The sequence below is a fragment of the Siphateles boraxobius genome, unplaced genomic scaffold, assembly GCF_051911475.1.
Source record: "Siphateles boraxobius isolate OS27281-9 unplaced genomic scaffold, OSU_SipBor_1 8, whole genome shotgun sequence".
Taxonomy (NCBI): domain Eukaryota; kingdom Metazoa; phylum Chordata; class Actinopteri; order Cypriniformes; family Leuciscidae; genus Siphateles; species Siphateles boraxobius.
In genome coordinates, this window is record NW_027509208.1 from 32901286 (window position 1) to 32922581 (window position 21296).

Here is a 21296-nt window from a genome sequence, read left to right on the forward strand (position 1 = left end):
GATGAAGGGTTTGTTCATTTAGCATCCAGGAAGTTCATAAAAATCTCATGCGAATACTACCACTGGTCTTCGACATACTATCGGATTCAGTGACATCCTCTTGGACAGGGTTTGCGGACATTTGGTGATGGGGCAGATTCTTTTTACATTTGCTCCTTCCTCTAATGGATATGGCTGTATTATTGTTTTTTTTTTTAAAGAAAATAAGCTGGATGGGAGGAGCCTGCACCAGACATTACCCTTGCTGAGCATGGTTGCATGTGCTTGGGAGCACATTGTCCCAACGTCTCATGGGTACAGCTAGAGTTTCTCTTCATTCACGCATAAATCTTTCGCCTTTTACTAAAGATTTCCGTGGAGGGGAACATTTCCGAGTTTCTTATATTTTTGGATGCTCTGCTCGCAGCAGAGCTACATGTGTTTGTTCAAGAACAGAGGACGTTTGGCAGCTTGTAACAAAGTACCACAATAGGCTGGGCCAAAGATCGAGCGTGGCTAAAAGAATTGGCTGTTTTGTCCAAGACAGCGGTGTGAATGTAAGTTTTACCAAGCACAAAAGGGTAGTGATGGGAGAAACAAAGCTTTGAACCGATTGTTTCGCAACATTATTCACTGTTTCCAAGCGTTCGGAACGCAACACGCTGGTCAGAACAGTGAAAATGCAACAAAAAAAAAAAGACTCAGGCCAAACATTCAAAAAACACCTTTTACAAACCTATTGCAAACGCTTTCTTGAAAGTAAAATCTTTCAAATGCAATTAGCTAAACATAATCAAGTGAGTCTTGAACGGCAGGTTGACTTTAACAGCGCCTTCCACGGTAAAGCCTGAGCTTATGCAAGGTGTTTGGTCGTGATAAAGAAGAAGACTAATCGAACCCCGGTCTTCCGCGTGACAGGCGGAGATACTGTCCATTATACTAACGAGGACTGGTCATCCCAATTGCTTCTCTGGGCGGTACGGTACTGTTGTCTATGCTCAACCGTTGAGACGTCACTTAATACTGGATATGCTTTCCATTAATGGAGTTATTATTATTTAAGCCTTTTATTTTGGCCAAGGAGCTCACCCTGTCCTATGGAGGTATCCACCCGCAATCCAAGGAGATGAAGGGTTTGTTCATTTAGCATCCAGGAAGTTCATAAAAATCTCATGCGAATACTACCACTGGTCTTCGACATACTATCGGATTCAGTGACATCCTCTTGGACAGGGTTTGCGGACATTTGGTGATGGGGCAGATTCTTTTTACATTTGCTCCTTCCTCTAATGGATATGGCTGTATTATTGTTTTTTTTTTTAAAGAAAATAAGCTGGATGGGAGGAGCCTGCACCAGACATTACCCTTGCTGAGCATGGTTGCATGTGCTTGGGACCACATTGTCCCAACGTCTCATGGGTACAGCTCGAGTTTTTCTTCATTCACGCATAAATCTTTCGCCTTTTACTAAAGATTTCCGTGGAGGGGAACATTTGCGAGTTTCTGATATTTTTGGATGCTCTGCTCACAGCAGAGCTACATGTGTTTGTTCAAGAACAGAGGACGTTTGGCAGCTTGTAACAAAGTACCACAATAGGCTGGGCCACAGATCGTGCGTGGCTAAATGTATCCACCCGCAATCCAAGGAGATGAAGGGTTTGTTCATTTAGCATCCAGGAAGTTCATAAAAATCTCATGCGAATACTACCACTGGTCTTCGACATACTATCGGATTCAGTGACATCCTCTTGGACAGGGTTTGCGGACATTTGGTGATGGGGCAGATTCTTTTTACATTTGCTCCTTCCTCTAATGGATATGGCTGTATTATTGTTTTTTTTAAAAAAGAAAATAAGCTGGATGGGAGGAGCCTGCACCAGACATTACCCTTGCTGAGCATGGTTGCATGTGCTTGGGACCACATTGTCGCAACGTCTCATGGGTACAGCTCGAGTTTCTCTTCATTCACGCATAAATCTTTCGCCTTTTACTAAAGATTTCCGTGGAGGGGAACATTTGCGAGTTTCTGATATTTTTGGATGCTCTGCTCACAGCAGAGCTACATGTGTTTGTTCAAGAACAGAGGACGTTTGGCAGCTTGTAACAAAGTACCACAATAGGCTGGGCCACAGATCGAGCGTGGCTAAAAGAATTGGCTGTTTTGTCCAAGACAGCGGTGTGAATGTAAGTTTTACCAAGCACAAAAGGGTAGTGATGGGAGAAACAAAGCTTTGAACTGATTGCTTCGCAAAATTGTTCACTGTTTCCAAGCGTTCGGAACGGAACACGCTGGTCAGAACAGTGAAAATCCCACAAAAAAAAAGACTCAGGCCAAACATTCAAAAAACACCTTTTACAAACCTATTGCAAACGCTTTCTTGAAAGTAAAATCTTTCAAATGCAATTAGCTAAAAATAATCAAGCGAGTCTTGAATGGCAGGTTGACTTTAACAGCACCTTCCACGGTAAAGCCCGAGCTTATGCAAGGTGTTTGGTCGTGATAAAGAAGAAGACCCCCCGTCGGGGAATCGAACCCCGGTCTTCCGCGTGACAGGCGGACATACTGTCCACTATACTAACGAGGACTGGTCATCCGAATTGCTTCTCTGGTTGGTACGGTACTGTTGTCTATGCTCAACCGTTGAGACGTCACTTAATACTGGATATGCTTTCCATTAATGGAGTTATTATTATTTAAGCCTTTTATTTTGGCCAAGGAGCTCACCCTGTCCTATGGAGGTATCCACCCGCAATCCAAGGAGATGAAGGGTTTGTTCATTTAGCATCCAGGAAGTTCATAAAAATCTCATGCGAATACTACCACTGGTCTTCGACATACTATCGGATTCAGTGACATCCTCTTGGACAGGGTTTGCGGACATTTGGTGATGGGGCAGATTCTTTTTACATTTGCTCCTTCCTCTAATGGATATGGCTGTATTATTGTTTTGTTTTTTAAAGAAAATAAGCTGGATGGGAGGAGCCTGCACCAGACATTACCCTTGCTGAGCATGGTTGCATGTGCTTGGGACCACATTGTCCCAACGTCTCATGGGTACAGCTCGAGTTTCTCTTCATTCACGCATAAATCTTTCGCCTTTTACTAAAGATTTCCGTGGAGGGGAACATTTGCGAGTTTCTGATATTTTTGGATGCTCTGCTCACAGCAGAGCTACATGTGTTTGTTCAAGAACAGAGGACGTTTGGCAGCTTGTAACAAAGTACCACAATAGGCTGGGCCACAGATCGTGCGTGGCTAAAAGTATCCACCCGCAATCCAAGGAGATGAAGGGTTTGTTCATTTAGCATCCAGGAAGTTCATAAAAATCTCATGCGAATACTACCACTGGTCTTCGACATACTATCGGATTCAGTGACATCCTCTTGGACAGGGTTTGCGGACATTTGGTGATGGGGCAGATTCTTTTTACATTTACTCCTTCCTCTAATGGATATGGCTGTATTATTGTTTTTTTAAAAAAAGAAAATAAGCTGGATGGGAGGAGCCTGCACCAGACATTACCCTTGGTGAGCATGGTTGCATGTGCTTGGGACCACATTGTCGCAACGTCTCATGGGTACAGCTCTAGTTTCTCTTCATTCACACATAAATCTTTCGCCTTTTACTAAAGATTTCCGTGGAGGGGAACATTTGCGAGTTTCTGATATTTTTGGATGCTCTGCTCACAGCAGAGCTACATGTGTTTGTTCAAGAACAGAGGACGTTTGGCAGCTTGTAACAAAGTACCACAATAGGCTGGGCCACAGATCGAGCGTGGCTAAAAGAATTGGCTGTTTTGTCCAGCGACAGAATGTAAGTTTTACCAAGCACAAAAGGGTAGTGATGGGAGAAACAAAGCTTTGAACTGATTGCTTCGCAAAATTGTTCACTGTTTCCAAGCGTTCGGAACGGAACACGCTGGTCAGAAAAGTGAAAATCCCACAAAAAAAAAGACTCAGGCCAAACATTCAAAAAACACCTTTTACAAACCTATTGCAAACGCTTTCTTGAAAGTAAAATCTTTCAAATGCTATTAGCTAAAAATAATCAAGCGAGTCTTGAATGGCAGGTTGACTTTAACAGCACCTTCCACGGTAAAGCCCGAGCTTATGCAAGGTGTTTGGTCGTGATAAAGAAGAAGACCCCCCGTCGGGGAATCGAACCCCGGTCTTCCGCGTGACAGGCGGACATACTGTCCACTATACTAACGAGGACTGGTCATCCCAATTGCTTCTCTGGGCGGTACGGTACTGTTGTCTATGCTCAACCGTTGAGACGTCACTTAATACTGGATATGCTTTCCATTAATGGAGTTATTATTATTTAAGCCTTTTATTTTGGCCAAGGAGCTCACCCTGTCCTATGGAGGTATCCACCCGCAATCCAAGGAGATGAAGGGTTTGTTCATTTAGCATCCAGGAAGTTCATAAAAATCTCATGCGAATACTACCACTGGTCTTCGACATACTATCGGATTCAGTGACATCCTCTTGGACAGGGTTTGCGGACATTTGGTGATGGGGCAGATTCTTTTTACATTTGCTCCTTCCTCTAATGGATATGGCTGTATTATTGTTTTTTTTTAAAAAGAAAATAAGCTGGATGGGAGGAGCCTGCACCAGACATTACCCTTGCTGAGCATGGTTGCATGTGCTTGGGAGCACATTGTCCCAACGTCTCATGGGTACAGCTAGAGTTTCTCTTCATTCACGCATAAATCTTTCGCCTTTTACTAAAGATTTCCGTGGAGGGGAACATTTGCGAGTTTCTTATATTTTTGGATGCTCTGCTCGCAGCAGAGCTACATGTGTTTGTTCAAGAACAGAGGACGTTTGGCAGCTTGTAACAAAGTACCACAATAGGCTGGGCCAAAGATCGAGCGTGGCTAAAAGAATTGGCTGTTTTGTCCAAGACAGCGGTGTGAATGTAAGTTTTACCAAGCACAAAAGGGTAGTGATGGGAGAAACAAAGCTTTGAACTGATTGCTTCGCAAAATTATTCACTGTTTCCAAGCGTTCGGAACGGAACACGCTGGTCAGAACAGTGAAAATCCCACAAAAAAAAAAAGACTCAGGCCAAACATTCAAAAAACACCTTTTACAAACCTATTGCAAACGCTTTCTTGAAAGTAAAATCTTTCAAATGCAATTAGCTAAAAATAATCAAGCGAGTCTTGAACGGCAGGTTGACTTTAACAGCACCTTCCACGGTAAAGCCCGAGCTTATGCAAGGTGTTTGGTCGTGATAAAGAAGAAGACTCCCCGTCGGTGAATCGAACCCCGGTCTTCCGCGTGACAGGCGGAGATACTGTCCACTATACTAACGAGGACTGGTCATCACTGTTGCTTCTCTGGGCGGTGTGTTACTGTTGTCTATGCTCAACCGTTGAGACGTCACTTAATACTGGATATGCTTTCCATTAATGGAGTTATTATTATTTAAACATTTTATTTTGGCCAAAGAGCTCACCCTGTCCTATGGAGGTATCCAAGAATTGTCTTGCTCACAGCAGAGCTACATGTGTTTGTTCAAGAACAGAGGACGTTTGGCAGCTTGTAACAAAGTACCACAATAGGTTGGGCCAGAGATTGAGAGTGGCTAAAAGAATTGGCTGTTTTGTCCAAGACTGGAACTGGGTAGTCGTCAAACCATCCACACTTTCCCAGTTCACAACTTCGAGTCTTGTGTCAGCAGTGTGAATGTAAGTTTTACCAAGCACAAAAGGGTAGTGATGGGAGAAACAAAGCTTTGAACCGATTGTTTCGCAACATTATTCACTGTTTCCAAGCGTTCGGAACGCAACACACTGGTCAGAACAGTGAAAATGCAACAAAAAAAAAAGACTCAGGCCAAACATTCAAAAAACACCTTTTACAAACCTATTGCAAACGCTTTCTTGAAAGTAAAATCTTTCAAATGCAATTAGCTAAACATAATCAAGTGAGTCTTGAACGGCAGGTTGACTTTAACAGCGCCTTCCACGGTAAAGCCTGAGCTTATGCAAGGTGTTTGGTCGTGATAAAGAAGAAGACTAATCGAACCCCGGTCTTCCGCGTGACAGGCGGAGATACTGTCCACTATACTAACGAGGACAGGTCATCCCAATTGCTTCTCTGGGCGGTACGGTACTGTTGTCTATGCTCAACCGTTAAGACGTCATTTAATACTGGATATGCTTTCCATTAATGGAGTTATTATTATTTAAGCCTTTTATTTTGGCCAAGGAGCTCACCCTGTCCTATGGAGGTATCCACCCGCAATCCAAGGAGATGAAGGGTTTGTTCATTTAGCATGCAGGAAGTTCATAAAAATCTCATGCGAATACTACCACTGGTCTTCGACATACTATCGGATTCAGTGACATCCTCTTGGACAGGGTTTGCGGACATTTGGTGATGGGGCAGATTCTTTTTACATTTGCTCCTTCCTCTAATGGATATGGCTGTATTATTGTTTTTTTTTTAAAGAAAATAAGCTGGATGGGAGGAGCCTGCACCAGACATTACCCTTGCTGAGCATGGTTGCATGTGCTTGGGAGCACATTGTCCCAACGTCTCATGGGTACAGCTAGAGTTTCTCTTCATTCACGCATAAATCTTTCGCCTTTTACTAAAGATTTCCGTGGAGGGGAACATTTCCGAGTTTCTTATATTTTTGGATGCTCTGCTCGCAGCAGAGCTACATGTGTTTGTTCAAGAACAGAGGACGTTTGGCAGCTTGTAACAAAGTACCACAATAGGCTGGGCCAAAGATCGAGCGTGGCTAAAAGAATTGGCTGTTTTGTCCAAGACAGCGGTGTGAATGTAAGTTTTACCAAGCACAAAAGGGTAGTGATGGGAGAAACAAAGCTTTGAACCGATTGTTTCGCAACATTATTCACTGTTTCCAAGCGTTCGGAACGCAACACGCTGGTCAGAACAGTGAAAATGCAACAAAAAAAAAAAGACTCAGGCCAAACATTCAAAAAACACCTTTTACAAACCTATTGCAAACGCTTTCTTGAAAGTAAAATCTTTCAAATGCAATTAGCTAAACATAATCAAGTGAGTCTTGAACGGCAGGTTGACTTTAACAGCGCCTTCCACGGTAAAGCCTGAGCTTATGCAAGGTGTTTGGTCGTGATAAAGAAGAAGACTAATCGAACCCCGGTCTTCCGCGTGACAGGCGGAGATACTGTCCATTATACTAACGAGGACTGGTCATCCCAATTGCTTCTCTGGGCGGTACGGTACTGTTGTCTATGCTCAACCGTTGAGACGTCACTTAATACTGGATATGCTTTCCATTAATGGAGTTATTATTATTTAAGCCTTTTATTTTGGCCAAGGAGCTCACCCTGTCCTATGGAGGTATCCACCCGCAATCCAAGGAGATGAAGGGTTTGTTCATTTAGCATCCAGGAAGTTCATAAAAATCTCATGCGAATACTACCACTGGTCTTCGACATACTATCGGATTCAGTGACATCCTCTTGGACAGGGTTTGCGGACATTTGGTGATGGGGCAGATTCTTTTTACATTTGCTCCTTCCTCTAATGGATATGGCTGTATTATTGTTTTTTTTTTTAAAGAAAATAAGCTGGATGGGAGGAGCCTGCACCAGACATTACCCTTGCTGAGCATGGTTGCATGTGCTTGGGACCACATTGTCCCAACGTCTCATGGGTACAGCTCGAGTTTTTCTTCATTCACGCATAAATCTTTCGCCTTTTACTAAAGATTTCCGTGGAGGGGAACATTTGCGAGTTTCTGATATTTTTGGATGCTCTGCTCACAGCAGAGCTACATGTGTTTGTTCAAGAACAGAGGACGTTTGGCAGCTTGTAACAAAGTACCACAATAGGCTGGGCCACAGATCGTGCGTGGCTAAATGTATCCACCCGCAATCCAAGGAGATGAAGGGTTTGTTCATTTAGCATCCAGGAAGTTCATAAAAATCTCATGCGAATACTACCACTGGTCTTCGACATACTATCGGATTCAGTGACATCCTCTTGGACAGGGTTTGCGGACATTTGGTGATGGGGCAGATTCTTTTTACATTTGCTCCTTCCTCTAATGGATATGGCTGTATTATTGTTTTTTTTAAAAAAGAAAATAAGCTGGATGGGAGGAGCCTGCACCAGACATTACCCTTGCTGAGCATGGTTGCATGTGCTTGGGACCACATTGTCGCAACGTCTCATGGGTACAGCTCGAGTTTCTCTTCATTCACGCATAAATCTTTCGCCTTTTACTAAAGATTTCCGTGGAGGGGAACATTTGCGAGTTTCTGATATTTTTGGATGCTCTGCTCACAGCAGAGCTACATGTGTTTGTTCAAGAACAGAGGACGTTTGGCAGCTTGTAACAAAGTACCACAATAGGCTGGGCCACAGATCGAGCGTGGCTAAAAGAATTGGCTGTTTTGTCCAAGACAGCGGTGTGAATGTAAGTTTTACCAAGCACAAAAGGGTAGTGATGGGAGAAACAAAGCTTTGAACTGATTGCTTCGCAAAATTGTTCACTGTTTCCAAGCGTTCGGAACGGAACACGCTGGTCAGAACAGTGAAAATCCCACAAAAAAAAAGACTCAGGCCAAACATTCAAAAAACACCTTTTACAAACCTATTGCAAACGCTTTCTTGAAAGTAAAATCTTTCAAATGCAATTAGCTAAAAATAATCAAGCGAGTCTTGAATGGCAGGTTGACTTTAACAGCACCTTCCACGGTAAAGCCCGAGCTTATGCAAGGTGTTTGGTCGTGATAAAGAAGAAGACCCCCCGTCGGGGAATCGAACCCCGGTCTTCCGCGTGACAGGCGGACATACTGTCCACTATACTAACGAGGACTGGTCATCCGAATTGCTTCTCTGGTTGGTACGGTACTGTTGTCTATGCTCAACCGTTGAGACGTCACTTAATACTGGATATGCTTTCCATTAATGGAGTTATTATTATTTAAGCCTTTTATTTTGGCCAAGGAGCTCACCCTGTCCTATGGAGGTATCCACCCGCAATCCAAGGAGATGAAGGGTTTGTTCATTTAGCATCCAGGAAGTTCATAAAAATCTCATGCGAATACTACCACTGGTCTTCGACATACTATCGGATTCAGTGACATCCTCTTGGACAGGGTTTGCGGACATTTGGTGATGGGGCAGATTCTTTTTACATTTGCTCCTTCCTCTAATGGATATGGCTGTATTATTGTTTTGTTTTTTAAAGAAAATAAGCTGGATGGGAGGAGCCTGCACCAGACATTACCCTTGCTGAGCATGGTTGCATGTGCTTGGGACCACATTGTCCCAACGTCTCATGGGTACAGCTCGAGTTTCTCTTCATTCACGCATAAATCTTTCGCCTTTTACTAAAGATTTCCGTGGAGGGGAACATTTGCGAGTTTCTGATATTTTTGGATGCTCTGCTCACAGCAGAGCTACATGTGTTTGTTCAAGAACAGAGGACGTTTGGCAGCTTGTAACAAAGTACCACAATAGGCTGGGCCACAGATCGTGCGTGGCTAAAAGTATCCACCCGCAATCCAAGGAGATGAAGGGTTTGTTCATTTAGCATCCAGGAAGTTCATAAAAATCTCATGCGAATACTACCACTGGTCTTCGACATACTATCGGATTCAGTGACATCCTCTTGGACAGGGTTTGCGGACATTTGGTGATGGGGCAGATTCTTTTTACATTTACTCCTTCCTCTAATGGATATGGCTGTATTATTGTTTTTTTAAAAAAAGAAAATAAGCTGGATGGGAGGAGCCTGCACCAGACATTACCCTTGGTGAGCATGGTTGCATGTGCTTGGGACCACATTGTCGCAACGTCTCATGGGTACAGCTCTAGTTTCTCTTCATTCACACATAAATCTTTCGCCTTTTACTAAAGATTTCCGTGGAGGGGAACATTTGCGAGTTTCTGATATTTTTGGATGCTCTGCTCACAGCAGAGCTACATGTGTTTGTTCAAGAACAGAGGACGTTTGGCAGCTTGTAACAAAGTACCACAATAGGCTGGGCCACAGATCGAGCGTGGCTAAAAGAATTGGCTGTTTTGTCCAGCGACAGAATGTAAGTTTTACCAAGCACAAAAGGGTAGTGATGGGAGAAACAAAGCTTTGAACTGATTGCTTCGCAAAATTGTTCACTGTTTCCAAGCGTTCGGAACGGAACACGCTGGTCAGAAAAGTGAAAATCCCACAAAAAAAAAGACTCAGGCCAAACATTCAAAAAACACCTTTTACAAACCTATTGCAAACGCTTTCTTGAAAGTAAAATCTTTCAAATGCTATTAGCTAAAAATAATCAAGCGAGTCTTGAATGGCAGGTTGACTTTAACAGCACCTTCCACGGTAAAGCCCGAGCTTATGCAAGGTGTTTGGTCGTGATAAAGAAGAAGACCCCCCGTCGGGGAATCGAACCCCGGTCTTCCGCGTGACAGGCGGACATACTGTCCACTATACTAACGAGGACTGGTCATCCCAATTGCTTCTCTGGGCGGTACGGTACTGTTGTCTATGCTCAACCGTTGAGACGTCACTTAATACTGGATATGCTTTCCATTAATGGAGTTATTATTATTTAAGCCTTTTATTTTGGCCAAGGAGCTCACCCTGTCCTATGGAGGTATCCACCCGCAATCCAAGGAGATGAAGGGTTTGTTCATTTAGCATCCAGGAAGTTCATAAAAATCTCATGCGAATACTACCACTGGTCTTCGACATACTATCGGATTCAGTGACATCCTCTTGGACAGGGTTTGCGGACATTTGGTGATGGGGCAGATTCTTTTTACATTTGCTCCTTCCTCTAATGGATATGGCTGTATTATTGTTTTTTTTTAAAAAGAAAATAAGCTGGATGGGAGGAGCCTGCACCAGACATTACCCTTGCTGAGCATGGTTGCATGTGCTTGGGAGCACATTGTCCCAACGTCTCATGGGTACAGCTAGAGTTTCTCTTCATTCACGCATAAATCTTTCGCCTTTTACTAAAGATTTCCGTGGAGGGGAACATTTGCGAGTTTCTTATATTTTTGGATGCTCTGCTCGCAGCAGAGCTACATGTGTTTGTTCAAGAACAGAGGACGTTTGGCAGCTTGTAACAAAGTACCACAATAGGCTGGGCCAAAGATCGAGCGTGGCTAAAAGAATTGGCTGTTTTGTCCAAGACAGCGGTGTGAATGTAAGTTTTACCAAGCACAAAAGGGTAGTGATGGGAGAAACAAAGCTTTGAACTGATTGCTTCGCAAAATTATTCACTGTTTCCAAGCGTTCGGAACGGAACACGCTGGTCAGAACAGTGAAAATCCCACAAAAAAAAAAAGACTCAGGCCAAACATTCAAAAAACACCTTTTACAAACCTATTGCAAACGCTTTCTTGAAAGTAAAATCTTTCAAATGCAATTAGCTAAAAATAATCAAGCGAGTCTTGAACGGCAGGTTGACTTTAACAGCACCTTCCACGGTAAAGCCCGAGCTTATGCAAGGTGTTTGGTCGTGATAAAGAAGAAGACTCCCCGTCGGTGAATCGAACCCCGGTCTTCCGCGTGACAGGCGGAGATACTGTCCACTATACTAACGAGGACTGGTCATCACTGTTGCTTCTCTGGGCGGTGTGTTACTGTTGTCTATGCTCAACCGTTGAGACGTCACTTAATACTGGATATGCTTTCCATTAATGGAGTTATTATTATTTAAACATTTTATTTTGGCCAAAGAGCTCACCCTGTCCTATGGAGGTATCCAAGAATTGTCTTGCTCACAGCAGAGCTACATGTGTTTGTTCAAGAACAGAGGACGTTTGGCAGCTTGTAACAAAGTACCACAATAGGTTGGGCCAGAGATTGAGAGTGGCTAAAAGAATTGGCTGTTTTGTCCAAGACTGGAACTGGGTAGTCGTCAAACCATCCACACTTTCCCAGTTCACAACTTCGAGTCTTGTGTCAGCAGTGTGAATGTAAGTTTTACCAAGCACAAAAGGGTAGTGATGGGAGAAACAAAGCTTTGAACCGATTGTTTCGCAACATTATTCACTGTTTCCAAGCGTTCGGAACGCAACACACTGGTCAGAACAGTGAAAATGCAACAAAAAAAAAAGACTCAGGCCAAACATTCAAAAAACACCTTTTACAAACCTATTGCAAACGCTTTCTTGAAAGTAAAATCTTTCAAATGCAATTAGCTAAACATAATCAAGTGAGTCTTGAACGGCAGGTTGACTTTAACAGCGCCTTCCACGGTAAAGCCTGAGCTTATGCAAGGTGTTTGGTCGTGATAAAGAAGAAGACTAATCGAACCCCGGTCTTCCGCGTGACAGGCGGAGATACTGTCCACTATACTAACGAGGACAGGTCATCCCAATTGCTTCTCTGGGCGGTACGGTACTGTTGTCTATGCTCAACCGTTAAGACGTCATTTAATACTGGATATGCTTTCCATTAATGGAGTTATTATTATTTAAGCCTTTTATTTTGGCCAAGGAGCTCACCCTGTCCTATGGAGGTATCCACCCGCAATCCAAGGAGATGAAGGGTTTGTTCATTTAGCATGCAGGAAGTTCATAAAAATCTCATGCGAATACTACCACTGGTCTTCGACATACTATCGGATTCAGTGACATCCTCTTGGACAGGGTTTGCGGACATTTGGTGATGGGGCAGATTCTTTTTACATTTGCTCCTTCCTCTAATGGATATGGCTGTATTATTGTTTTTTTTTTAAAGAAAATAAGCTGGATGGGAGGAGCCTGCACCAGACATTACCCTTGCTGAGCATGGTTGCATGTGCTTGCGACCACATTGTCGCAACGTCTCATGGGTACAGCTGGAGTTTCTCTTCATTCACGCATAAATCTTTCGCCTTTTACTAAAGATTTCTGTGGAGGGGAACATTTGCGAGTTTCTGATATTTTTGGATGCTCTGCTCACAGCAGAGCTACATGTGTTTGTTCAAGAACAGAGGACGTTTGGCAGCTTGTAACAAAGTACCACAATAGGCTGGGCCACAGATCGAGCGTGGCTAAAAGAATTGGCTGTTTTGTCCAAGACAGCGGTGTGAATGTAAGTTTTACCAAGCACAAAAGGGTAGTGATGGGAAAAACAAAGCTTTGAACTGATTGCTTCGCAAAATTGTTCACTGTTTCCAAGCGTTCGGAACGGAAAACGCTGGTCAGAACAGTGAAAATCCCACAAAAAAAAAAAGACTCAGGCCAAACATTCAAAAAACACCTTTTACAAACCTATTGCAAACGCTTTCTTGAAAGTAAAATCTTTCAAATGCAATTAGCTAAAAATAATCAAGCGAGTCTTGAATAGCAGGTTGACTTTAACAGCACCTTCCACGGTAAAGCCCGAGCTTATGCAAGGTGTTTGGTCGTGATAAAGAAGAAGACTCCCCGTCGGGGAATCGAACCCCGGTCTTCCGCGTGACAGGCGGAGATACTGTCCACTATACTAACGAGGACTGGTCATCACAGTTGCTTCTCTGGGCGGTGTGTTACTGTTGTCTATGCTCAACCATTGAGACGTCACTTAATACTGGATATGCTTTCCATTAATGGAGTTATTATTATTTAAACCTTTTATTTTGGCCAAAGAGCTCACCCTGTCCTATGGAGGTATCCAAGAATTGTCTTGCTCACAGCAGAGCTACATGTGTTTGTTCAAGAACAGAGGACGTTTGGCAGCTTGTAACAAAGTACCACAATAGGTTGGGCCAGAGATTGAGCGTGGCTAAAAGAATTGGCTGTTTTGTCCAAGACTGGAACTGGGTAGTCGTCAAACCATCCACACTTTCCCAGTTCACAACTTCGAGTCTTGTGTCAGCAGTGTGAATGTAAGTTTTACCAAGCACAAAAGGGTAGTGATGGGAGAAACAAAGCTTTGAACTGATTGTTTCGCAACATTATTCACTGTTTCCAAGCGTTCGGAACGCAACACACTGGTCAGAACAGTGAAAATGCAACAAAAAAAAAAAGACTCAGGCCAAACATTCAAAAAACACTTTTACAAACCTATTGCAAACGCTTTCTTGAAAGTAAAATCTTTCAAATGCAATTAGCTAAACATAATCAAGTGAGTCTTGAACGGCAGGTTGACTTTAACAGCGCCTTCCACGGTAAAGCCTGAGCTTATGCAAGGTGTTTGGTCGTGATAAAGAAGAAGACTAATCGAACCCCGGTCTTCCGCGTGACAGGCGGAGATACTGTCCACTATACTAACGAGGACTGGTCATCCCAATTGCTTCTCTGGGCGGTACGGTACTGTTGTCTATGCTCAACCGTTGAGACGTCACTTAATACTGGATATGCTTTCCATTAATGGAGTTATTATTATTTAAGCCTTTTATTTTGGCCAAGGAGCTCACCCTGTCCTATGGAGGTATCCATCCGCAATCTAAGGAGATGAAGGGTTTGTTCATTTAGCATCCAGGAAGTTCATAAAAATCTCATGGGAATACTACCACTGGTCTTCGACATACTATCGGATTCAGTGACATCCTCTTGGACAGGGTTTGCGGACATTTGGTGATGGGGCAGATTCTTTTTACATTTGCTCCTTCCTCTAATGGATATGGCTGTATTATTGTTTTTTTTAAAAAAGAAAATAAGCTGGATGGGAGGAGCCTGCACCAGACATTACCCTTGCTGAGCATGGTTGCATGTGCTTGGAACCACATTGTCCCAATGTCTCGTGGGTACAGCTCGAGTTTCTCTTCATTCACGCATAAATCTTTCGCCTTTTACTAAAGATTTCCGTGGAGGGGAACATTTGCAAGGTTCTGATATTTTTGGATGCTCTGCTCACAGCAGAGCTACATGTGTTTGTTCAAGAACAGAGGACGTTTGGCAGCTTGTAACAAAGTACCACAATAGGCTGGGCCACAGATCGAGCGTGGCTAAAAGAATTGGCTGTTTTGTCCAAGACTGGAACTGGGCAGTCGTCAAACCATCCACACTTTCCCAGTTCACAACTTCGAGTCTTGTGTCAGCAGTGTGAATGTAAGTTTTACCAAGCACAAAAGGGTAGTGATGGGAGAAACAAAGCTTTGAACCGATTGTTTCGCAACATTATTCACTGTTTCCAAGCGTTCGGAACGCAACACACTGGTCAGAACAGTGAAAATGCAACAAAAAAAAAAAGACTCAGGCCAAACATTCAAAAAACACCTTTTACAAACCTATTGCAAACGCTTTCTTGAAAGTAAAATCTTTCAAATGCAATTAGCTAAACATAATCAAGTGAGTCTTGAACGGCAGGTTGACTTTAACAGCGCCTTCCACGGTAAAGCCTGAGCTTATGCAAGGTGTTTGGTCGTGATAAAGAAGAAGACTAATCGAACCCCGGTCTTCCGCGTGACAGGCGGAGATACTGTCCATTATACTAACGAGGACTGGTCATCCCAATTGCTTCTCTGGGCGGTACGGTACTGTTGTCTATGCTCAACCGTTGAGACGTCACTTAATACTGGATATGCTTTCCATTAATGGAGTTATTATTATTTAAGCCTTTTATTTTGGCCAAGGAGCTCACCCTGTCCTATGGAGGTATCCACCCGCAATCCAAGGAGATGAAGGGTTTGTTCATTTAGCATCCATGAAGTTCATAAAAATCTCATGCGAATACTACCACTGGTCTTCGACATACTATCGGATTCAGTGACATCCTCTTGGACAGGGTTTGCGGACATTTGGTGATGGGGCAGATTCTTTTTACATTTGCTCCTTCCTCTAATGGATATGGCTGTATTATTGTTTTTTTTTTAAAGAAAATAAGCTGGATGGGAGGAGCCTGCACCAGACATTACCCTTGCTGAGCATGGTTGCATGTGCTTGGGACCACATTGTCCCAACGTCTCATGGGTACAGCTCGAGTTTCTCTTCATTCACGCATAAATCTTTCGCCTTTTACTAAAGATTTCCGTGGAGGGGAACATTTGCGAGTTTCTGATATTTTTGGATGCTCTGCTCACAGCAGAGCTACATGTGTTTGTTCAAGAACAGAGGACGTGTGGCAGCTTGTAACAAAGTACCACAATAGGCTGGGCCACAGATCGTGCGTGGCTAAAAGTATCCACCCGCAATCCAAGGAGATGAAGGGTTTGTTCATTTAGCATCCAGGAAGTTCATAAAAATCTCATGCGAATACTACCACTGGTCTTCGACATACTATCGGATTCAGTGACATCCTCTTGGACAGGGTTTGCGGACATTTGGTGATGGGGCAGATTCTTTTTACATTTGCTCCTTCCTCTAATGGATATGGCTGTATTATTGTTTTTTTTTTTAAAGAAAATAAGCTGGATGGGAGGAGCCTGCACCAGACATTACCCTTGCTGAGCATGGTTGCATGTGCTTGGGACCACATTGTCCCAACGTCTCATGGGTACAGCTCGAGTTTCTCTTCATTCACGCATAAATCTTTCGCCTTTTACTAAAGATTTCCGTGGAGGGGAACATTTGCGAGTTTCTGATATTTTTGGATGCTCTGCTCACAGCAGAGCTACATGTGTTTGTTCAAGAACAGAGGACGTGTGGCAGCTTGTAACAAAGTACCACAATAGGCTGGGCCACAGATCGTGCGTGGCTAAAAGTATCCACCCGCAATCCAAGGAGATGAAGGGTTTGTTCATTTAGCATCCAGGAAGTTCATAAAAATCTCATGCGAATACTACCACTGGTCTTCGACATACTATCGGATTCAGTGACATCCTCTTGGACAGGGTTTGCGGACATTTGGTGATGGGGCAGATTCTTTTTACATTTGCTCCTTCCTCTAATGGATATGGCTGTATTATTGTTTTTTTTTTAAAGAAAATAAGCTGGATGGGAGGAGCCTGCACCAGACATTACCCTTGCTGAGCATGGTTGCATGTGCTTGGGACCACATTGTCCCAACGTCTCATGGGTACAGCTCGAGTTTCTCTTCATTCACGCATAAATCTTTCGCCTTTTACTAAAGATTTCCGTGGAGGGGAACATTTGCGAGTTTCTGATATTTTTGGATGCTCTGCTCGCAGCAGAGCTACATGTGTTTGTTCAAGAACAGAGGACGTTTGGCAGCTTGTAACAAAGTACCACAATAGGCTGGGCCACAGATCGTGCGTGGCTAAAAGTATCCACCCGCAATCCAAGGAGATGAAGGGTTTGTTCATTTAGCATCCAGGAAGTTCATAAAAATCTCATGCGAATACTTCCACTGGTCTTCGACATACTATCGGATTCAGTGACATCCTCTTGGACAGGGTTTGCGGACATTTGGTGATGGGGCAGATTCTTTTTACATTTGCTCCTTCCTCTAATGGATATGGCTGTATTATTGTTTTTTAAAAAAAAGAAAATAAGCTGGATGGGAGGAGCCTGCACCAGACATTACCCTTGCATTGTTGCATGTGCTTGGGACCACATTGTCCATACGTCTCATGGGTACAGCTCGAGTTTCTCTTCATTCACGCATAAATCTTTCGCCTTTTACTAAAGATTTCCGTGGAGGGGAACATTTGCGAGTTTCTGATATTTTTGGATGCTCAGAGCTACATGTGTTTGTTCAAGAACAGAGGACGTTTGGCAGCTTGTAACAAAGTACCACAATAGGCTGGGTCACAGATCGAGCGTGGCTAAAAGAATTGGCTGTTTTGTCCAAGCAAGCGGTGTGAATGTAAGTTTTACCAAGCACAAAAGGGTAGTGATGGGAGAAACAAAGCTTTGAACTGATTGCTTCGCAAAATTATTCACTGTTTCCAAGCGTTCGGAACGGAACACGCTGGTCAGAACAGTGAAAATCCCACACAAAAAAAAGACTCAGGCCAAACATTCAAAAAACACCTTCCACAAACCTATTGCAAATGCTTTCTTGAAAGTAAAATCTTTCAAATGCAATTAGCTAAAAATAATCAAGCGAGTCTTGAACGGCAGGTTGACTTTAACAGCACCTTCCACGGTAAAGCCCGAGCTTATGCAAGGTGTTTGGTCGTGATAAAGAAGAAGACTCCCCGTCGGGGAATCGAACCCCGGTCTTCCGCGTGACAGGCGGAGATACTGTCCACTATACTAACGAGGACTGGTCATCACAGTTGCTTCTCTGGGCGGTGTGTTACTGTTGTCTATGCTCAACCGTTGAGACGTCACTTAATACTGGATATGCTTTCCATTAATGGAGTTATTATTATTTAAACATTTTATTTGGGCCAAAGAGCTCACCCTGTCCTATGGAGGTATCCAAGAATTGTCTTGCTCACAGCAGAGCTACATGTGTTTGTTCAAGAACAGAGGACGTTTGGCAGCTTGTAACAAAGTACCACAATAGGTTGGGCCAGAGATTGAGCGTGGCTAAAAGAATTGGCTGATTTGTCCAAGACTGGAACTGGGTAGTCGTCAAACCATCCACACTTTCCCAGTTCACAACTTCGAGTCTTGTGTCAGCAGTGTGAATGTAAGTTTTACCAAGCACAAAAGGGTAGTGATGGGAGAAACAAAGCTTTGAACCGATTGTTTCGCAACATTATTCACTGTTTCCAAGCGTTCGGAACGCAACACACTGGTCAGAACAGTGAAAATGCAACAAAAAAAAAAGACTCAGGCCAAACATTCAAAAAACACCTTTTACAAACCTATTGCAAACGCTTTCTTGAAAGTAAAATCTTTCAAATGCAATTAGCTAAACATAATCAAGTGAGTCTTGAACGGCAGGTTGACTTTAACAGCGCCTTCCACTGTAAAGCCTGAGCTTATGCAAGGTGTTTGGTCGTGATAAAGAAGAAGACTAATCGAACCCCGGTCTTCCGCGTGACAGGCGGAGATACTGTCCACTATACTAACGAGGACTGGTCATCCCAATTGCTTCTCTGGGCGGTACGGTACTGTTGTCTATGCTCAACCGTTGAGACGTCACTTAATACTGGATATGCTTTCCATTAATGGAGTTATTATTATTTAAGCCTTTTATTTTGGCCAAGGAGCTCACCCTGTCCTATGGAGGTATCCATCCGCAATCTAAGGAGATTGAAGGGTTTGTTCATTTAGCATCCAGGAAGTTCATAAAAATCTCATGCGAATACTACCACTGGTCTTCGACATACTATCGGATTCAGTGACATCCTCTTGGACAGGGTTTGCGGACATTTGGTGATGGGGCAGATTCTTTTTACATTTGCTCCTTCCTCTAATGTATATGGCTGTATTATTGTTTTTAAAAAAAAAGAAAATAAGCTGGATGGGAGGAGCCTGCACCAGACATTACCCTTGCTGAGCATGGTTGCATGTGCTTGGGACCACATTGTCCCAACGTCTCATGGGTACAGCTCGAGTTTCTCTTCATTCACGCATAAATCTTTCGCCTTTTACTAAAGATTTCCGTGGAGGGGAACATTTGCGAGTTTCTGATATTTTTGGATGCTCTGCTCACAGCAGAGCTACATGTGTTTGTTCAAGAACAGAGGACGTTTGGCAGCTTGTAACAAAGTACCACAATAGGCTGGGCCAAAGATCGAGCGTGGCTAAAAGAATTGGCTGTTTTGTCCAAGACAGCGGTGTGAATGTAAGTTTTACCAAGCACAAAAGGGTAGTGATGGGAGAAACAAAGCTTTGAACTGATTGCTTCGCAAAATTATTCACTGTTTCCAAGCGTTCGGAACGGAACACGCTGGTCAGAACAGTGAAAATCCCACACAAAAAAAAAGACTCAGGCCAAACATTCAAAAAACACCTTTTACAAACCTATTGCAAACGCTTTCTTGAAAGTAAAATTTTCAAATGCAATTAGCTAAAAATAATCAAGCGAGTCTTGAACGGCAGGTTGACTTTAACAGCACCTTCCACGGTAAAGCCCGAGCTTATGCAAGGTGTTTGGTCGTGATAAAGAAGAAGACTCCCCGTCGGGGAATCGAACCCCGGTCTTCCGCGTGACAGGCGGAGATACTGTCCACTATACTAACGAGGACTGGTCATCACAGTTGCTTCTCTGGGCAGTGTGTTACTGTTGTCTATGCTCAACCGTTGAGACGTCACTTAATACTGGATATGCTTTCCATTAATGGAGTTATTATTATTTAAACATTTTATTTTGGCCAAAGAGCTCACCCTGTCCTATGGAGGTATCCAAGAATTGTCTTGCTCACAGCAGAGCTACATGTGTTTGTTCAAGAACAGAGGACGTTTGGCAGCTTGTAACAAAGTACCACAATAGGTTGGGCCAGAGATTGAGAGTGGCTAAAAGAATTGGCTGTTTTGTCCAAGACTGGAACTGGGTAGTCGTCAAACCATCCACACTTTCCCAGTTCACAACTTCGAGTCTTGTGTCAGCAGTGTGAATGTAAGTTTTACCAAGCACAAAAGGGTAGTGATGGGAGAAACAAAGCTTTGAACCGATTGTTTCGCAACATTATTCACTGTTTCCAAGCGTTCGGAACGCAACACACTGGTCAGAACAGTGAAAATGCAACAAAAAAAAAAGACTCAGGCCAAACATTCAAAAAACACCTTTTACAAACCTATTGCAAACGCTTTCTTGAAAGTAAAATCTTTCAAATGCAATTAGCTAAACATAATCAAGTGAGTCTTGAACGGCAGGTTGACTTTAACAGCGCCTTCCACGGTAAAGCCTGAGCTTATGCAAGGTGTTTGGTCGTGATAAAGAAGAAGACTAATCGAACCCCGGACTTCCGCGTGACAGGCGGAGATACTGTCCACTATACTAACGAGGACTGGTCATCCCAATTGCTTCTCTGGGCGGTACGGTACTGTTGTCTATGCTCAACCGTTAAGACGTCATTTAATACTGGATATGCTTTCCATTAATGGAGTTATTATTATTTAAGCCTTTTATTTTGGCCAAGGAGCTCACCCTGTCCTATGGAGGTATCCACCCGCAATCCAAGGAGATGAAGGGTTTGTTCATTTAGCATGCAGGAAGTTCATAAAAATCTCATGCGAATACTACCACTGGTCTTCGACATACTATCGGATTCAGTGACATCCTCTTGGACAGGGTTTGCGGACATTTGGTGATGGGGCAGATTCTTTTTACATTTGCTCCTTCCTCTAATGGATATGGCTGTATTATTGTTTTTTTTTTAAAGAAAATAAGCTGGATGGGAGGAGCCTGCACCAGACATTACCCTTGCTGAGCATGGTTGCATGTACTTGGAACCACATTGTCCCAATGTCTCGTGGGTACAGCTCGAGTTTCTCTTCATTCACGCATAAATCTTTCGCCTTTTACTAAAGATTTCCGTGGAGGGGAACATTTGCAAGGTTCTGATATTTTTGGATGCTCTGCTCACAGCAGAGCTACATGTGTTTGTTCAAGAACAGAGGACGTTTGGCAGCTT

At 43.3% G+C, this 21296-nt stretch overlaps 27 non-coding genes across 27 annotated transcripts; 20 read left to right on the plus strand and 7 right to left on the minus strand.

Annotated features, from left to right (window-relative positions):
• Positions 1-298: 298 nt before the first annotated feature.
• Positions 299-413, plus strand: LOC143730355 (U5 spliceosomal RNA). The gene has a single exon (XR_013200559.1). It is a non-coding gene; the product is annotated as a U5 spliceosomal RNA (small nuclear RNA).
• A 989-nt stretch (positions 414-1402) lies between these two features.
• On the plus strand, positions 1403-1517 carry LOC143730285 (U5 spliceosomal RNA). The gene has a single exon (XR_013200496.1). It is a non-coding gene; the product is annotated as a U5 spliceosomal RNA (small nuclear RNA).
• Positions 1518-1925: 408 nt separating this feature from the next.
• Positions 1926-2040, plus strand: LOC143730146 (U5 spliceosomal RNA). Its single transcript, XR_013200370.1, has one exon. It is a non-coding gene; the product is annotated as a U5 spliceosomal RNA (small nuclear RNA).
• Positions 2041-2492: 452 nt separating this feature from the next.
• On the minus strand, positions 2493-2564 carry trnad-guc (transfer RNA aspartic acid (anticodon GUC)). The gene has a single exon. It is a non-coding gene; the product is annotated as a tRNA-Asp (tRNA).
• A 474-nt stretch (positions 2565-3038) lies between these two features.
• LOC143730147 (U5 spliceosomal RNA) lies at positions 3039-3153 on the plus strand. Its single transcript, XR_013200371.1, has one exon. It is a non-coding gene; the product is annotated as a U5 spliceosomal RNA (small nuclear RNA).
• Positions 3154-3560: 407 nt separating this feature from the next.
• On the plus strand, positions 3561-3676 carry LOC143730312 (U5 spliceosomal RNA). Its single transcript, XR_013200520.1, has one exon. It is a non-coding gene; the product is annotated as a U5 spliceosomal RNA (small nuclear RNA).
• A 446-nt stretch (positions 3677-4122) lies between these two features.
• Positions 4123-4194, minus strand: trnad-guc (transfer RNA aspartic acid (anticodon GUC)). The gene has a single exon. It is a non-coding gene; the product is annotated as a tRNA-Asp (tRNA).
• Positions 4195-4668: 474 nt separating this feature from the next.
• On the plus strand, positions 4669-4783 carry LOC143730360 (U5 spliceosomal RNA). The gene has a single exon (XR_013200564.1). It is a non-coding gene; the product is annotated as a U5 spliceosomal RNA (small nuclear RNA).
• Positions 4784-6545: 1762 nt separating this feature from the next.
• LOC143730356 (U5 spliceosomal RNA) lies at positions 6546-6660 on the plus strand. Its single transcript, XR_013200560.1, has one exon. It is a non-coding gene; the product is annotated as a U5 spliceosomal RNA (small nuclear RNA).
• Positions 6661-7649: 989 nt separating this feature from the next.
• LOC143730286 (U5 spliceosomal RNA) lies at positions 7650-7764 on the plus strand. Its single transcript, XR_013200497.1, has one exon. It is a non-coding gene; the product is annotated as a U5 spliceosomal RNA (small nuclear RNA).
• A 408-nt stretch (positions 7765-8172) lies between these two features.
• Positions 8173-8287, plus strand: LOC143730148 (U5 spliceosomal RNA). Its single transcript, XR_013200372.1, has one exon. It is a non-coding gene; the product is annotated as a U5 spliceosomal RNA (small nuclear RNA).
• A 452-nt stretch (positions 8288-8739) lies between these two features.
• Positions 8740-8811, minus strand: trnad-guc (transfer RNA aspartic acid (anticodon GUC)). The gene has a single exon. It is a non-coding gene; the product is annotated as a tRNA-Asp (tRNA).
• A 474-nt stretch (positions 8812-9285) lies between these two features.
• LOC143730149 (U5 spliceosomal RNA) lies at positions 9286-9400 on the plus strand. Its single transcript, XR_013200373.1, has one exon. It is a non-coding gene; the product is annotated as a U5 spliceosomal RNA (small nuclear RNA).
• A 407-nt stretch (positions 9401-9807) lies between these two features.
• Positions 9808-9923, plus strand: LOC143730313 (U5 spliceosomal RNA). Its single transcript, XR_013200521.1, has one exon. It is a non-coding gene; the product is annotated as a U5 spliceosomal RNA (small nuclear RNA).
• Positions 9924-10369: 446 nt separating this feature from the next.
• Positions 10370-10441, minus strand: trnad-guc (transfer RNA aspartic acid (anticodon GUC)). Its single transcript has one exon. It is a non-coding gene; the product is annotated as a tRNA-Asp (tRNA).
• Positions 10442-10915: 474 nt separating this feature from the next.
• On the plus strand, positions 10916-11030 carry LOC143730361 (U5 spliceosomal RNA). The gene has a single exon (XR_013200565.1). It is a non-coding gene; the product is annotated as a U5 spliceosomal RNA (small nuclear RNA).
• A 1762-nt stretch (positions 11031-12792) lies between these two features.
• LOC143729834 (U5 spliceosomal RNA) lies at positions 12793-12907 on the plus strand. Its single transcript, XR_013200095.1, has one exon. It is a non-coding gene; the product is annotated as a U5 spliceosomal RNA (small nuclear RNA).
• Positions 12908-13361: 454 nt separating this feature from the next.
• Positions 13362-13433, minus strand: trnad-guc (transfer RNA aspartic acid (anticodon GUC)). Its single transcript has one exon. It is a non-coding gene; the product is annotated as a tRNA-Asp (tRNA).
• Positions 13434-14670: 1237 nt separating this feature from the next.
• LOC143730378 (U5 spliceosomal RNA) lies at positions 14671-14785 on the plus strand. Its single transcript, XR_013200580.1, has one exon. It is a non-coding gene; the product is annotated as a U5 spliceosomal RNA (small nuclear RNA).
• A 1050-nt stretch (positions 14786-15835) lies between these two features.
• On the plus strand, positions 15836-15950 carry LOC143730150 (U5 spliceosomal RNA). Its single transcript, XR_013200374.1, has one exon. It is a non-coding gene; the product is annotated as a U5 spliceosomal RNA (small nuclear RNA).
• Positions 15951-16358: 408 nt separating this feature from the next.
• Positions 16359-16473, plus strand: LOC143730151 (U5 spliceosomal RNA). The gene has a single exon (XR_013200375.1). It is a non-coding gene; the product is annotated as a U5 spliceosomal RNA (small nuclear RNA).
• A 407-nt stretch (positions 16474-16880) lies between these two features.
• LOC143730272 (U5 spliceosomal RNA) lies at positions 16881-16995 on the plus strand. Its single transcript, XR_013200484.1, has one exon. It is a non-coding gene; the product is annotated as a U5 spliceosomal RNA (small nuclear RNA).
• Positions 16996-17398: 403 nt separating this feature from the next.
• Positions 17399-17512, plus strand: LOC143729831 (U5 spliceosomal RNA). Its single transcript, XR_013200092.1, has one exon. It is a non-coding gene; the product is annotated as a U5 spliceosomal RNA (small nuclear RNA).
• Positions 17513-17956: 444 nt separating this feature from the next.
• trnad-guc (transfer RNA aspartic acid (anticodon GUC)) lies at positions 17957-18028 on the minus strand. Its single transcript has one exon. It is a non-coding gene; the product is annotated as a tRNA-Asp (tRNA).
• Positions 18029-19266: 1238 nt separating this feature from the next.
• Positions 19267-19381, plus strand: LOC143730152 (U5 spliceosomal RNA). The gene has a single exon (XR_013200376.1). It is a non-coding gene; the product is annotated as a U5 spliceosomal RNA (small nuclear RNA).
• A 453-nt stretch (positions 19382-19834) lies between these two features.
• Positions 19835-19906, minus strand: trnad-guc (transfer RNA aspartic acid (anticodon GUC)). The gene has a single exon. It is a non-coding gene; the product is annotated as a tRNA-Asp (tRNA).
• A 1236-nt stretch (positions 19907-21142) lies between these two features.
• LOC143730379 (U5 spliceosomal RNA) lies at positions 21143-21257 on the plus strand. Its single transcript, XR_013200581.1, has one exon. It is a non-coding gene; the product is annotated as a U5 spliceosomal RNA (small nuclear RNA).
• The last annotated feature ends 39 nt before the right edge of the window (positions 21258-21296 follow it).